Source organism: Podarcis melisellensis (genome assembly GCF_964234715.1).
Source record: "Podarcis melisellensis genome assembly, chromosome: 9".
Classification (NCBI taxonomy): Eukaryota; Metazoa; Chordata; class Lepidosauria; order Squamata; family Lacertidae; genus Podarcis; species Podarcis melisellensis.
The window spans coordinates 32,571,875-32,586,326 of NC_138541.1; positions in this window are offsets into that span (position 1 = coordinate 32,571,875).

Here is a 14,452-nt window from a genome sequence, read left to right on the forward strand (position 1 = left end):
CTGGTAGTGAAGAACCTTCTTGGCAACAATAAGGCCAGAAACTACGCAGAACTTGTCAACAACATGCTGACTGCTTTCAGAAACCTGGGTTGCAACATGAGCGTCAGGATGCACTACCTATTTTCACATATGGACCGGTTTCCTGAGAACCTGGGTTCAATGAGTGACAAGCAGGGGAAGAGATTGCATCAGGACTTGAAAGAGATGGAGACCAGGTATCAGGGTTGCTGGGACGCAGTCATGATGGCTGACTACTGTTGGACTCTGAAGAGAGACCTCCCTGCAGCTGAGCATTCCAGGAGTTCCAAGAAATGGAAGTTCAAGCCCTGAAGTTTGGAAAATGGTGAAGGAACATGCAATTTACATGTACTTACCTTTATCAATGCTCACCATTCAGTTTACAGTAATCAATGTAATTGATTTTGTCACAAGATCTGATTTTTTTCAAATCAACATAGCACAAAAACCTGACCTGATGGAGAGAAATGGGTGCCATTTCCTGATTCAGCAGTGCAAATATACCCTAAATCAGTTGTAGAAATCTAGACAACATTCAAAAAGTAAAAAAATGTTGCCCTGTGTAATCATAACTATAGAGGCATTTTTTTAAAAAAAAGCATTTGAAGGTTGCATCACACAGTTCTAAGAAAAAGATTTTCTTTTCTGAATCATCACAGTTCTCCTGTAATGATGGTAGCCTCTTAGAGCGGTACTGCAAATCTTGATATTGCTTCTCATAGTCTTTTGTAACCAAGAAGCGTTTATGCTTTATAATACTTAGTGATCTTTAAGTGTTGAACTTCAAGATCCTAACATAGAAGTGTGAGAAATGGAACATTAAAAGAGAGAAGGAAAGAGAAACAAAATGAAAGACTGCTATGCATATGGTATGTTCATTTTGTCCGGGTGGCATACCAGATAACTAGTTCTAATAAATGTGGAGAAGGAACTTTGAGTTCTCTGTAGGGATGCCAAGAGTTGTGAATAGCTGCTGGCATGGCGTTATGCCTAATAAGGTGTCTGGCCTCTTTCTCTAGGTCAGAGGTTTCAAGAAATAATATGTTTAGATTATTCCTGCAGGCAAGCCTGGAAGCATTATTAGAAACAGACATTTCCCCCTCACTTGCTTATGGTAATACATGGGTGCTAATGAACCAAGATAGAGAGAGAGAAAAAAGGCTAATGTAACAGTCTGTAAACTGCTCAGAAAGAACTAGGTTACTTATACCAGATTATTAAAGTATGGGTAAAAATATAGAGCGAGCCAATAAGTCAGCTGGACAGAATATCAGGATTATATACAACATCCACATGCAAATTCAACAGAAACCAATGGCATTTTCTGTCAATTATCATCTACAGCTATTCATTGAAAAGTGAAAAGTCATAATATTTACAAGAAAATCTAAGAACAAAATTGTCTGCCACCTCAAGCATGTGGTCACCAATGTTAATGCATGGAGTGCTGATGACACCCTGATATTGGTCTTTGTCAGGTCGATGGTTAAGGCTGAATTCCATGCAGGCTTGGGCAAAGTGGTTAGTGACCCTGCAGAGCTTTCTCAGAGTGCACTGTCAAGATCTTGTCATCTGCAAACAATATATCTTGGATAAGAACCTGATATGCTCTCTCAAGCCCAGATTCCCAGCATGTTCACACTCCTGTCTCAGCAATATCTTCATTGGCTTGGTAGTGTCCACATAATGGAAGATGGCAGGTCCCCCAAGGATGTGCTCTACAGGGAGCTGTCTTCAGGCACCAGGCCCATTGGCAGACCAACTCTGGGGTGCGAGGATGTCTGCAAACATGACATGAAGGCTGGCAACTTCAACCCTGCTGTGTGGGAACCCCATGCAGACAACCACAGCACCTGGAGACAGCCAGGTTGTGTACCCACAGCAATGATAAGAGGAATAATGACTGCTGGGAGGAACACAGAAAGAAAATATGCCATGGTATTTCTGTATCAGCACAACCTGATTCTTTCATCTGCCCCACCTGCAACAAAACATGTCTCTCCTGCATTAGTCTCTACAGCCACAGCAGCCACTCTCCAATGGTTTGGCTTCACCACCAAAGGCTCACTCTTCCATTGTATCCCAAGGCAGATGGGTGTCAACCAGTCCAACCAGCCAGAATATTTTCTGTCTGGGACTATGGAAAAAATCCTTATAGAAACCCTATTTCACTTGCAGGACAGGCACAAGCACTGCAGTATAGATCTCTGGAATTCTCAAAAGACTAGTCTGCATATTAAGTGGAAGCAAGCACAGATTTGTGACTGACTGTACAATTCAACCAGAATGGCAGCCAATAAAGGATCCCAATAATGTTTGCCCACATGATATATCTATGTTTCCAAACACAGGGCATTGTCGACCAGAAGGTGTTAAAGAAAGATAGAACATTTTTCATGTATGCGACAACAACAGCAAGGATACTACTGGCTAAGAACTGGAAAACTCAAGATCTACCCACACTGGAAGAATGGCAGATGCAACTGATGGACTATATGCAACTGGTGGAGATGACTGGCAGAATCCGAGACCTGGGAGAAGAAAGGATGGAAGAAGATTGGAAGAAATTTAAGACTTACTTACAAAAATATTGTGATTTAATGGAATGTTAAGAAGGATGCTTGGTTATAAATAATTGGCCATCACTAAAATAGATCAGGAATTGAAGATAAGAGAGATCAAAAGAAACAAATTTGCAGGAGAACTATTTTATTGTAATCAAATAAGCGGTCACAAAATTTGGAAATAAGATGATAATTTGTATGACAAAAATTTATTAATGATGTAAATGGGAGCGGGAGGCGTGAGGAAGTTCAAGGATGATATGAAATTTTGTTAAAGCAAAGTAATACTGTTGATTATTATTGGATTTTTTATTTTGTAAAAACCTTAATAAATATTTATATATATATAAAAAAATATGTTTCCAAACACAACTTCAGCAACTTCACACCACATTTTTAGATGCACACAGAAAACATTTTAAACTTAACATAATGTGCAAATTAACTCTGTGGGAGGAGTTATATATCACACACACACAAGGGTAAGAAAAGCTTAATGGTTTTTTTTCTTATAGGAAAGTTTTCTTGATCTGCTGCTTCTCTGTAACGTATCAAACCCTTCCTACTTACATGGTCTCTCTCTCTCTTTCTCTCTCTCCACTTTCAATTTAAAACCCACTAATGTAGATTAAAAACACACTTAAACCAGTAAAAAAGTGAATGTGTAGTACACACACACATTTCAATCATACACATGCCCACAATACTCAGAACTCCCATTGAATTCAATGGAGCTTACATCTGAACAGACATTTATACATTTGCATTATAAATTAATAAAACACCATATATAAACTTCAATTTGTTGCAGCAATCACTTTTCACAGGCATCAACCAGGACAAGTCATAGCCCCAAGGCAGGGTGCAGATGGGCTCTGGTTCTGGCACAGGTGGAGAAGGGTCAAAAGGCCAGAGAATTGGGATGGTGAAAGATACAGCCCAATAACATCTGGAAGGTACCATAATGGCTACCACTGGATTAGGAGTCTGATGTACCTAATGTTTGTTCATAGAGTAAGGATATGCTTTATTACACAAAGAAGATCTGTTTTGTGCAGATTTCTACATTAGTCATTTGTTTGTATAAATTATCCTAACGAAACACATTTCTTTATGCTAGAGGAAAGAAAATCACCAATCTCTACTTCCATTGATATTAATGGGAACTGGGCCTGCATCTGAACTACAGGTCTGGCCTTTGAAATTGCATTTTTTTTCCTGGCACTATCACTGTCATTACAAAGATGTAATATTTTGAGGAAATCAATAGTTTCAATGTCCTTGGATGGAGCAGAGTGTAAAGAAAAGCAGTCTGAAAGGAAAAAAATTATAGAGATTCAAAAAATTCCGCAAGGTTGTTTGACAAGATTACAATGCAGAAAAATCTAAACCTATGTACTCTGTTATAATAACTTTTCTCAAATGGATTTTCAATCTCCTAGTCTATGGCAGTTTCATGGAGTTCTCAGATTATGCTAGAAGGAATATTTTCCTGTTCTGTTTCCCACTCTGCTATATTCATTTCTTGTAGCATCTAATTTTTTGTTTTTTGTTTGTCTTCCTTAGTGGTGCAGGCTTGTCTCAGCAGCCTGACTCGTATGTAACTCTGCAGACAACTCTGGCTCTCTGCTTGTAGCACAATGACTTATGTGAGTTAATCAATAGAAAATACCTAATGTGTAATTGGCCGTATCCTGCAGCAGGAACTTGGACTTGTTTATGTTTCCTCCAGTATTCTATGGGCTTGTGATGGGTGAATCTATCCATTTCCATTTCTCTCATCCAATCCCCAACCCACCATATTTTTTTCCAATTCAGTACTGCACATTTTGTAGCCCACTTACAGATTTTTGTTTGTTTGAGTAGCTGGTGTTTTGTCAAATGAATGAATAATCCCACACCTGTTGGCTGGTTGATTTTTTAATATAGTCCTGAGGAAAATTCATCTGCATTATAGGGTTAATTTCTCTGAATATATACATTTCTATATGCATTTTTGCCTAATATACTCTTCTTTGCACTGCAGTTTTCCCCAATATAACATATTTTCACATGTGATTTTTATTAATATATGCATTTTATGGACACTTTAGTATATGCATTTTTTTTACACATTTGGCTGGAGAATGGCACTGCAAAATTCAGAGGATTGCAAATTCAAACAGAGAACAGAACAACCAATTTTATCCTCAGAACAACTCTGTGAAGTATGTTGAGCTATGTTTGAAGAGAGACTTTGTTCATATGTTTTGCATGCAAAATGGCTCATTCAGAAATTAAAAACAAACAAAAAGGTCAAATAGCAGCTAATGATAAAGACTTCTGTCTGAGACCTTGGCCAGCCAAATAGACATTGGCCATGGACCAATAGTTTGACCTGATATAAAGTAGAGCTTATGTTTTGCTAGGCTGAAACTGCTCAAAGACGGTTTGAACCTTGATCTTTGCTGTCCTGATCAGACACTTTACCTACTATACTGCATTGCCTCTGTTTTGTCACCACTGGGAGCAATTGATTCACAATGAAGGATGTAATCTCACCAAGAACAGCAATCTGAGAAACTCAAATTCCATGTTGTGTACTCATAAAGTGAAACTGCATGTAGCAAAGAATACCCCCTTTGCTATTCTCTTTAAGGCTGAAGAAATGAAAATTGCCACTGAATAGTATTTTTGATCAATTTTCTGGTTTCTGATCATTCAATGGGGGGAGGTAACTATTCCTGGCCTTCTGAGTCCCTTTAATCTCTGGTGTGGTTTTTCTTTTTTAAGTGCATGGTTGAATCTAGAGTGCCCTGTTGCTTCAAAAATGCACCATGCCTGCAGAAAACAATAGGTTTTAAAAATCACCAATGAACCCTTTTATTCACTACAGTGACATTCCCTCTAATTAAATTTTTATCTTTGAAGGTATTTAGGCCTCTTGGATCCATCTGGGAAATGTTTGCCCTCAGGTTTGCCTCAGGCCCAATGCATTTTTGTGGATATACTGAACAGCAGGCTCTCCTTCGTGATTGCGAGTTTATTCCCCACTGGTGGTTTATTTAAGAGATTATTTTGCCAGCTTCCAAGTGCTTCTTCTAAGGCACTTTTTTTTAGAGAGAGAGTGAGCAAGTGAGAGAGATACAGAGAACAGTAGATAGCCGTGTGATGCTCTCTTTGTAAATCAATGAGATTTTATGTTCGTTCCTCCTAAGAGTTTGGACAGGTTATATCTGTATATAGACATTATGGAGCAATGAGAGATTCATGGACCCATACAGACCAGATGTTATTGGTGACTGGATAATATGACTGTTTGAACATCCATTTCACTGTAATTGACATGGGGAGGGGGAAATACATATCGACAAAAGAAAACCCAATTCTAACATGTAGAAAATAACTTCAAAGGACTACGTTAAAAATAAGAAGTGTCTGCTGATAGGAAGAGCCTATCTTCTAATACTCATGGTGGCCAACCAGATGCCTATGAAAGCCCACAATCAAGACTTGAGCACAGCATCACTCTCCCCATCTGTGATTCCCAGCAACTGGTATTAAGAGATGTACAGCCTTTGACAATAAAGAACATAGCCATTGTGGCGAGTACCCAATTATAGCCCTGTTGTTGTTGTTGTTTAGTCGTTTAGTCATGTCCGACTCTTCGTGACCCCATGGACCAGAGCATGCCAGGCACTCCTGTCTTCCACTGCCTACCACAGTTTGGTCAAACTCATGTTGGTAGCTTCGAGAACACTATCCAACCATCTCTTCCTCTGTCGTCTCCTTCTCCTTGTGCCCTCCTTCTTTCCCAACATCAGGGTCTTTTCCAGGGAGTCTTCTCTTCTCATGAGGTGGCCAAAGTATCGGAGCCTCAGCTTCAGGATCTGTCCTTCCAGTGAGCACTCAGGGCTGATTTCCTTAAGAATGGATAGGTTTGTTCTTCTTGCAGTCCATAATTATAGCCCTATCCTCCATTAATTTGTCTATTCTTCTTTTAAAGTCATCCAAGTTCATGGTCACCATTGCCACTTGTAGAAACACATTCCGTAATTTAGCTATGCACTGTGTAAATAAGTTCTTCTTCTTTTTTTTGGTCTTCTTAAATCTTTCAACATTCAGCTTCATTGAATGAGGCTGATGCGGGGAAGACAAAAGTTCTTATTGCTTGACTTTTTCCAAGCCATGCAGGGAGAATTTTAGATACATAATTTTATATGCATCCCTAATATCTGCTACTACTCACCTTGTAACTTTTCTGCATAGGGGAGTTGCTATATCCCCTTGATAGTTTGGGTGCTCTTTTCAGAACCTTTTCCATTTCTAATAATATCCCCTTTGATGTCAGGCACCCAGAACTGTGCACAATATTCTATATGTGTGTGTGTTGCACCACAAATTTATAAAACAGCATTATGTTATTGCCTAATTCATCTTCTGTTCTTTTCCTAATGATCCCTAGCATGGAATGTGCCTTTTCCACAGCTGCCTCACACTGATCTTTACTGTGAATACAAGAAGGGGGCATGGACCATAGTGTCAGACTGCTTTAAGCATGTTTCTGAGGAGTTTTAAATAGGTCCCATATCTCCAGTGCTATGTAGACCACTGTATACTTTGCTGTCCCATTCTTTGACTTACATCAAAATAGGTGAGTGCAATCTGAAGCCCTGGAGTCTTTTGGGAGGAAAGGCAGGAAACAAATTTTAAATAAATAAATAGTCCTATAAATGTCTTCGAATATTCCTAGAGCTTATTCCAAGACAAGTGAGTTCAAAAGGTGGACAATTATCACTGCAGAATCTAGAAGCACATATATCTATGTGTTCCAATAACTTGTTTCTGCTTATAAGACTATGCACCATAGAAAGCTTTTGAAATGAACTTGCTTTCAGTGCCAGGACCAACTGATGAACAACAGAAGTAATAAAGAAAAGAGTAGATTTGAGCATGTTCAGAGGGCTTACTATCACAACCGATTAACATCATTAAATGTATGTGATAATATTTGCGTGTAAAGCTTCCATATGCTTTGGCAGGCGACTGGGCAATGTTGAGTTGCAGTACCTCCTCCAATGTCTTTTCCAGGTTACATGGGGCATTTTAAGCTGTGAACCAGTGATGTTCTCCTACCAAGGCATGTGCTGTGCTGTACTGTACTACTATGGCCCTTCCCCAAGGAAAGTAAATCCACATCAGAGATCATGGCTTCCTAGCAGTCCTATCTTTTCTAACTTTAGCAATTCAGTATATATATCCATTTTATAAACCTGTGTTTGAATTCACAGCAGCATGGCTCAGATATAAATGAGAAAAACATGATGGTTTTTTTGGGTTTTTTTAACAGTAATGTTCTGCTTCTGAAGGGTATGTGATTATTCAGTAACTATCATTCCAAATCTGTTTTATCACACCGGAACTCTTGGGCAAAGGTACCATTACCTTCATTATCTGGAAAGAGCACTTTGCAAATTGATTTCCCAAAAAACTTTATATTGTACTCCCCCCCCCCAATTTGCAATCCAAATGAGTATAAAGGAAGAGGTAGGGGGAGAGTAGAAGAGCTCCAGCATCATGAAGGTCAAAATTGTTTAAAATTCCATTTCACCCCTTCCTCCTTTTCATATTTCCAGGATGCACTTTTTATAAACGGTTAGATTTTGTGAATTAACGTCTCCATTGCATTTCATGCTGGGATGAATCATGGCAGGCTTGTATCTCCTGGTACATTACATCACGCTGCTTGAATGGTATGCCACATTGCATGCCGCATCCAATTAACAATGATAATAGAGGGCAAAAGTTGGTGATTTTTTTTGTAGTTGCATTTACATTAACTGCATGAAGGTATAGAATTCTATTTTAAGTAATGTCAGTAGGATATCTCTTGGATGAATAATTAATTTGATAATGTTTTGGAGCTCTCTTAGCTTTCAATCTTATGCATACTTACCTTGGACTAAGTCCTATTCAACCAAATGGAACTTCTAAGAAAACCTGTGTAGGATTGTGCTGTTAATTCTGGTTAGAAATTCTTATGGAACATCCTGCTAATCTGGAAACTTCCATACCACCCAATCTTCAGCCATGTCATAGCAGAAACATATCAACCTTCAGTCCTACTTGTCAGCCTCATCCCTCCCTGCCTCCCTCCCTCCCTCCCTCTCCCTCCCTCTCTCTCTCCCTCAACATTTTCCTTATATTCACCACAATGGACTTCCACTAGTTTTTAAATATGTCTGTTTTCAGCAAGAAGACACATTCTTTTTTTCTACCAGCTTCCACCTTCTCTATCTATATCTGCCAATTTGCTAAAAGTTGTCAACCAAGGGAAAAGAAGTTGGGCTGTCAGAACCAGCCTTCACCTGCCATTGAAATAGGAAGGAAACCACATGGCTGAATCTCAAAATAATTCCACACCTCAAACCTAGGCTATTTAGAACTCCCACCTTCTGAGGGAATCTGCACTAAAGTCACACCGTTCCTCTTCCTTACGCACCACACTATCACAGTGTTGAACATATGAAGCAATTGCACCAAGGCCCATGCCAGCAACCAAGCTGCTGCTGCTGCTGCTGCTGCTGCTGCTTCTTCTTCTTCTTCTTCTTCTTCTTCTTCTTCTTCTTCTTCTTCTTCTTCTTCTTCTTCTTCTTCTCCTCCTCCTCCTCCTCCTCCTCCTCCTCCTCCTCCTCCTCCTCCTCCTCCTCAGTATCTAGCCCAGTGGACTAGGCATATCTGTAAGCAGAGGAATGGAACACTCTTCTTCTAACCCATCCGAGCCTTCACCAGGATCTCCATTCCGCCAGGCCACTGGGTTCCTCTGTGGGGTCAGAAATCTCTTGAGGCTTGGAATGATTTGAAACCCACTGTGTCCATCCCCAGGATCTTACAACACTAGGGACTCAGCTACATTAGTAAAGAAATAACGATTTGAATGCACTATAAAAATGCAACACCAGATGGCACCAGAGAGCAGGAAAGTTTTACAAACGGTTTTCCATAGTGTTTTGTTTTGTTGTTTTGTTTTGTTTTGTTATAACAATCTAATTTCTGACTTATTTATAGCGTGTGTTTTTTTCCTGTGTATAGATTCACCTCAGCTCTCTGAGCTCCTTCTGCTTCTGCTCTGGAACTGACTGTTCCCTCCATCTACATGGGACTTATGACAAATCCCTGCCACTCAGCATTTGCCATTTGAGGTGGCTGCTCACTCTGCTATGCTGGTGAAGAATTGGTACAAGGACAATGGGACCTTTCAGACCTATGCACAGCAGTGCCACCATATCAGTTCAGAGGGTCTGTTATAGTGACCCTATTCTAAAACAAATAAGGTGTTAAAACTTCATGGAAAATAAACTTTCATTACAAGCTTAAATGGGTTATAAAGAATAACTGAACTGAAAGAAAAGGGCAGCACTGAAGACATAAATGAAAAAGGATAGGACAGTCAATAAAACTGAATGGTTACGAATCACAGGTCCAGCAGAATAGCCATAAAAACTGCATTTCTCAAACTATCCAATTCACTTTACAATGGCAAAAGAAGGATCAATGTCTACTGCACACCAGCAATTCTTCACAATTGTAATTCATCTAATCTGTCTGATTATCTGTTCCTAAATCTCACATTCCAAAACCCCAACCCCTGAATTGTAAAAGCTGGATCCAGATATTCTGTTTGCATTATACATTGGATGGGGAAGAAGGTGATTGTGAAACACCATTAAACTCCTTTTTTCATCCTAGAAGGTCGCATTTTAATAACTTGGAAACAAGGGCTACCTGAAAGGGGGGGGAGTAAAAAAAATCATGAAAAGTGATCCCAAAATGGGTGGTGGTGGTTGAGGTTCGTATGATTGAAAGGCAGTTTTGTTCCATCTTGTGCACTCTCCGACGTCAAGGAAACCCTGTCTAAGCAGCTGTGCTGCTTTTCAAAGTTTCAGCAAAGCAATTTAGGGCAGCAGATGGTATACCGGTCAGATCAAGTGCTTTCAGACAGGTGCCCTTCACCTCTTCTGGAAATTTGTCAAAAAATGAAGGCGAGAAAAGCACTTCTTACCTATTCAAGGTAGTCCAGGTAGGCTTGCATCTGACACTCAACGCCAAACGCAGCTGCTTTGCCAGCCATCTACAATCTGTACTGGTGACTTCCTGGATGTACCTGTGTGCCCCGAATGCAAAAAGCAGCTGTTTCCCTTTTTATTCATTTACTCCGATGGCATTATCTGCATTACTTGGTACCTTTGGACACAAGACTCTCATTTATAATTCATCGTACACAGATGCTTACAGGGAGTAGAAGCTTGGGCTGCATTACCTGTCACTCTTAGTATATTCTGTATTCATAGTGGGTAAATACACAAGTATAAAGCTGCCATATTGTGTATAGCTATCTATAATGCATTAGCAAACAGTTGTTTGATCATTTACACTGTCATTCGCAGTGGCTGAAATGGGGTTGGAAAGAAAAATGAAATAAACGAAAGTCTTTCTCTCTCTTTCTCTCTCTCCCTCTCTCTCAAAGAAGAAGATAGAGGTGTCCCCTGTCCCCACCCCCTTCTGCCTTTTTAGGATTATCATTCAATACTCCATCAACCATTCAATATGCTCACCAGTGCTGATGGTTTCTGGAAAAAGATGCTTCTGTTCCTTGCTTTCATAGGGTCATAAATCCAGCTTGCTGAGAATGTTAAAAGGGGCTGGGGGTGGCACTGGATGAGAAGAAGTCCACTCAGGCAGGACTAAAGCATACCCAGCAACAGAAGCTGAATTTAGTGGGAGACACATCGATTCAAGATTACTTATCGAGCAATTTTCTCTTTAGTGCTGAAAAGACTATAGAAGGACAATATATTAATTGTATTATCTGCCACCTGCAATTAAAAACCCCTGGATTCCCTGCCCCTCAGTCACAAAGTGTTGTGGGATTTTTTTAATGTCTTTTTTTTTTTTAGTACTGCTGATGCAAATGGAAGTCACTGTCCTTTGGATGAGCTCTCACCCACTCCCCCTGCCCTCCTGAGTGACTTTGCCAGATATGCTTGACTTGGGAACCCATTAAAATGAAAATGTACTCAAGATCCTTGCAGGGAAAGCTGCATAAAGACATGGACACCAACCATGTGTGGCAGCCTGGGGAAGCTTTCAGGCCTCTCTGAACAGGAATGCCATCACATTAAAGAATTAGTATAGCCCCAGGCAGCAAATTTTCTCCTCCTATTGGTTGTGAGTGACATTTTGAATTTGAAATACATTTTTTCCCAGCATTCCGTATCAGAGTATGATATTTTTATGACTTTATGTTAAAACAGAGGAAGCTGTTTGCACCTGTTGACATTTGTTTTTCCTTATTTCTCTCTCCCTGACTACCATATAAAGCCTTGAGGCTTGCCATGGTTTTCAATACATTGCTTCCTTGCCAAAGACATATCTTTCTTTTTCTTAGAATACATAAATGAGGATACTAAATCCTACCAGCAGTATCAAATTTCCCTTGTTTTTGTCCAATTCTGTCTCTACAATCCTCTTTAAATCTGGAAGCCTGTTAACACATTAAAATTGACTGCTTATTTTTGCTTTGTATTTCCAGTTGTCTACTTACACGAGCTATGTCATGTGTGAACAAAGTATACTGCTGCTAGTAGCTCTACTATCAAATGTATTTACTGAGTGCAATTCATTTCATTTCATATTTTGTATATTCAAGCAGCCAGTACTTTCGGAAAATTATTCATTATCTCTCTGGGATGGCTCATGACCATGGGATGTAGTGATGACCCCTCGTTTAGATAGATTTCAAAGAACATTAGAAAGCTAGTTACAGATGAGGTCTACCTACAGAGATCAGCCAAAATGGGTAAATGAAACCTTCAAGTTCAGAAACAAGTGCCACCAAACACTAGAAAGCAATGGTGGAAAAGGTCTATTCCAGCTAAACAGCTGTGTTCCCTTCTGGACCACCTTACAGGAGCCGCATCCCAGTGGTGCAAAATTAGGTGGAACAATGAAGGCAAATTTTGCTTTTGAACTAGTTCTGAAATATATACTTCTCTCTGTCTACTTTCCAGGCAAACTAGAGGCATTATCCCAGCTGAAGATGACATTCCAGCCTGGGCAGAATACTTGAGGAAGGTGGTGAGAAGGGTGGCTGGGAAGCCAGGTGAGCCAGAGAACAGTCTAATGACTGAATAGAGAGCCCTATAGAGCTATATTGGGGCTTAGATCCCCCACCCTCAGGCTAGCAACTTCAAATTCCTACTTCTATGATTTCTGCAAGCACATGGATGTGAGAAGCACAACCATGAATTCAATGGGCACCAGGAATATTTATATTCTGTCATTTCTAATATGCAGGACAGTGGTGAAGGTTCCCTCTCACCTTGTTCTAGCACCAGGAACTGTCCCTGCTCATCCCTTGACCACAGCAGAAACAATCTGTGCTACTATTAGTGCAGGAAAGACATCTTCAAGTACAGGGAGCTTTTTCAAGACGGGAAGGGAATTGGGCATGTTGTGGAACCAATGGCTTGAAACACATGTTACCATAGTTACATTGTCCATGGGGGAGGCCCCCAGTTCCTAATGCTAGGGACCTTTGCTAGGAAAGGTGGCATGAAGTTTCCCCCATCTCTTAGAAGCATGCAGCATGGTCCTGCCTGCCTTGCACAGTAGTAGCTGTTTGCACTGCAACAGCTAAAGGCACAGATAGGATCAGGCTGTGAAAATATTTAAATCAATTTTTGAAGTTTATGGGAAAACATCACTCACAGCATGAGAGTACAGACTGCTCAAATTCACACTAGAGATAATATGAAATCAATTGGAAATGGATGTCTGCTGAACACACATCGATTCCAGTAACTTAACAGTTATTGCAAAAAGTTTGCTAATCTCCATAGCTCATTAAAGTCTCGAGTTAAAACTCCATAGAAAATGTCCTGCTGCAGCAAATCTCCACGTGCTTTTGAAATAGCTGCAATGACTATTTCATATTACAAATATGTATCTTCACAGTACCTGCCCGTTCCAAGGCTACGACAGTATAAGAATTCATTATTATGGCTGACAACTACACTGAAGCCCGTAATAAGAATCCCCTTCACTTGCTCTAACAAGCAAATTCCCTGTTTCCCTCTTACAGAAAGGGAGTGCTGTCTGTATATCTGGATTGAAAGGAAAGCCTATCTGCCCTTCCATTTTCTCCTTTTATTTGCCTGATTTGCAATTCCGTGCAGGTCTGTCTCAAAGAAGCAATTCTCTGCTGGAAGTGCTGCAGCTGGTTTCCTCCATAGCTCCCCCCTCCCCACGTTGGTAGCGAGGGAGGCAGCGGTGGGCTCACACAAGATTGGCTTAAATGGGAAATCAATACTGGTTCCTCATTCCCTACAAAAGAGCTGAACTGGGCTGGCTCAGCTCCAAGGAGGGGGGGAGGGAACGACTCAAGTGGAAAAGATTTGGCTGACAGTGGGATAGGTACTTTGCTTCATGCCATGCTCATTGGGCCTGTGCCACTAAGCACATCGCAAGAAGTCTGAAATAACCTGGCTTGCCTCCCACCATCAGCTTTCCAATAGACAGATAAATATTAGGGAAATCAAAGTCAGAGGCTCTCCTTCCGGAGACATGTACATATTAGCTTAAAAATACATAAATGGTCCAGCTCAGCATCAAAAGGATTCCTCCCCCACCCCCTTCCCTGGGATAAAGTGGCTGCAGAAAGGATTGATGCTATCTTTTCTTCCCTACATCTTCCCAGATTTTGGAAATCCCTACTTTGGCAACTGCATGTAGCCACTTCTTTATAGGACGTCTCCTGCAGCATCAAATACATTCCTGTTGAGGCCAGCCTTTTGCCTTTAGAGGCTAGGTTTTTACGGCTTGCTTGCTAT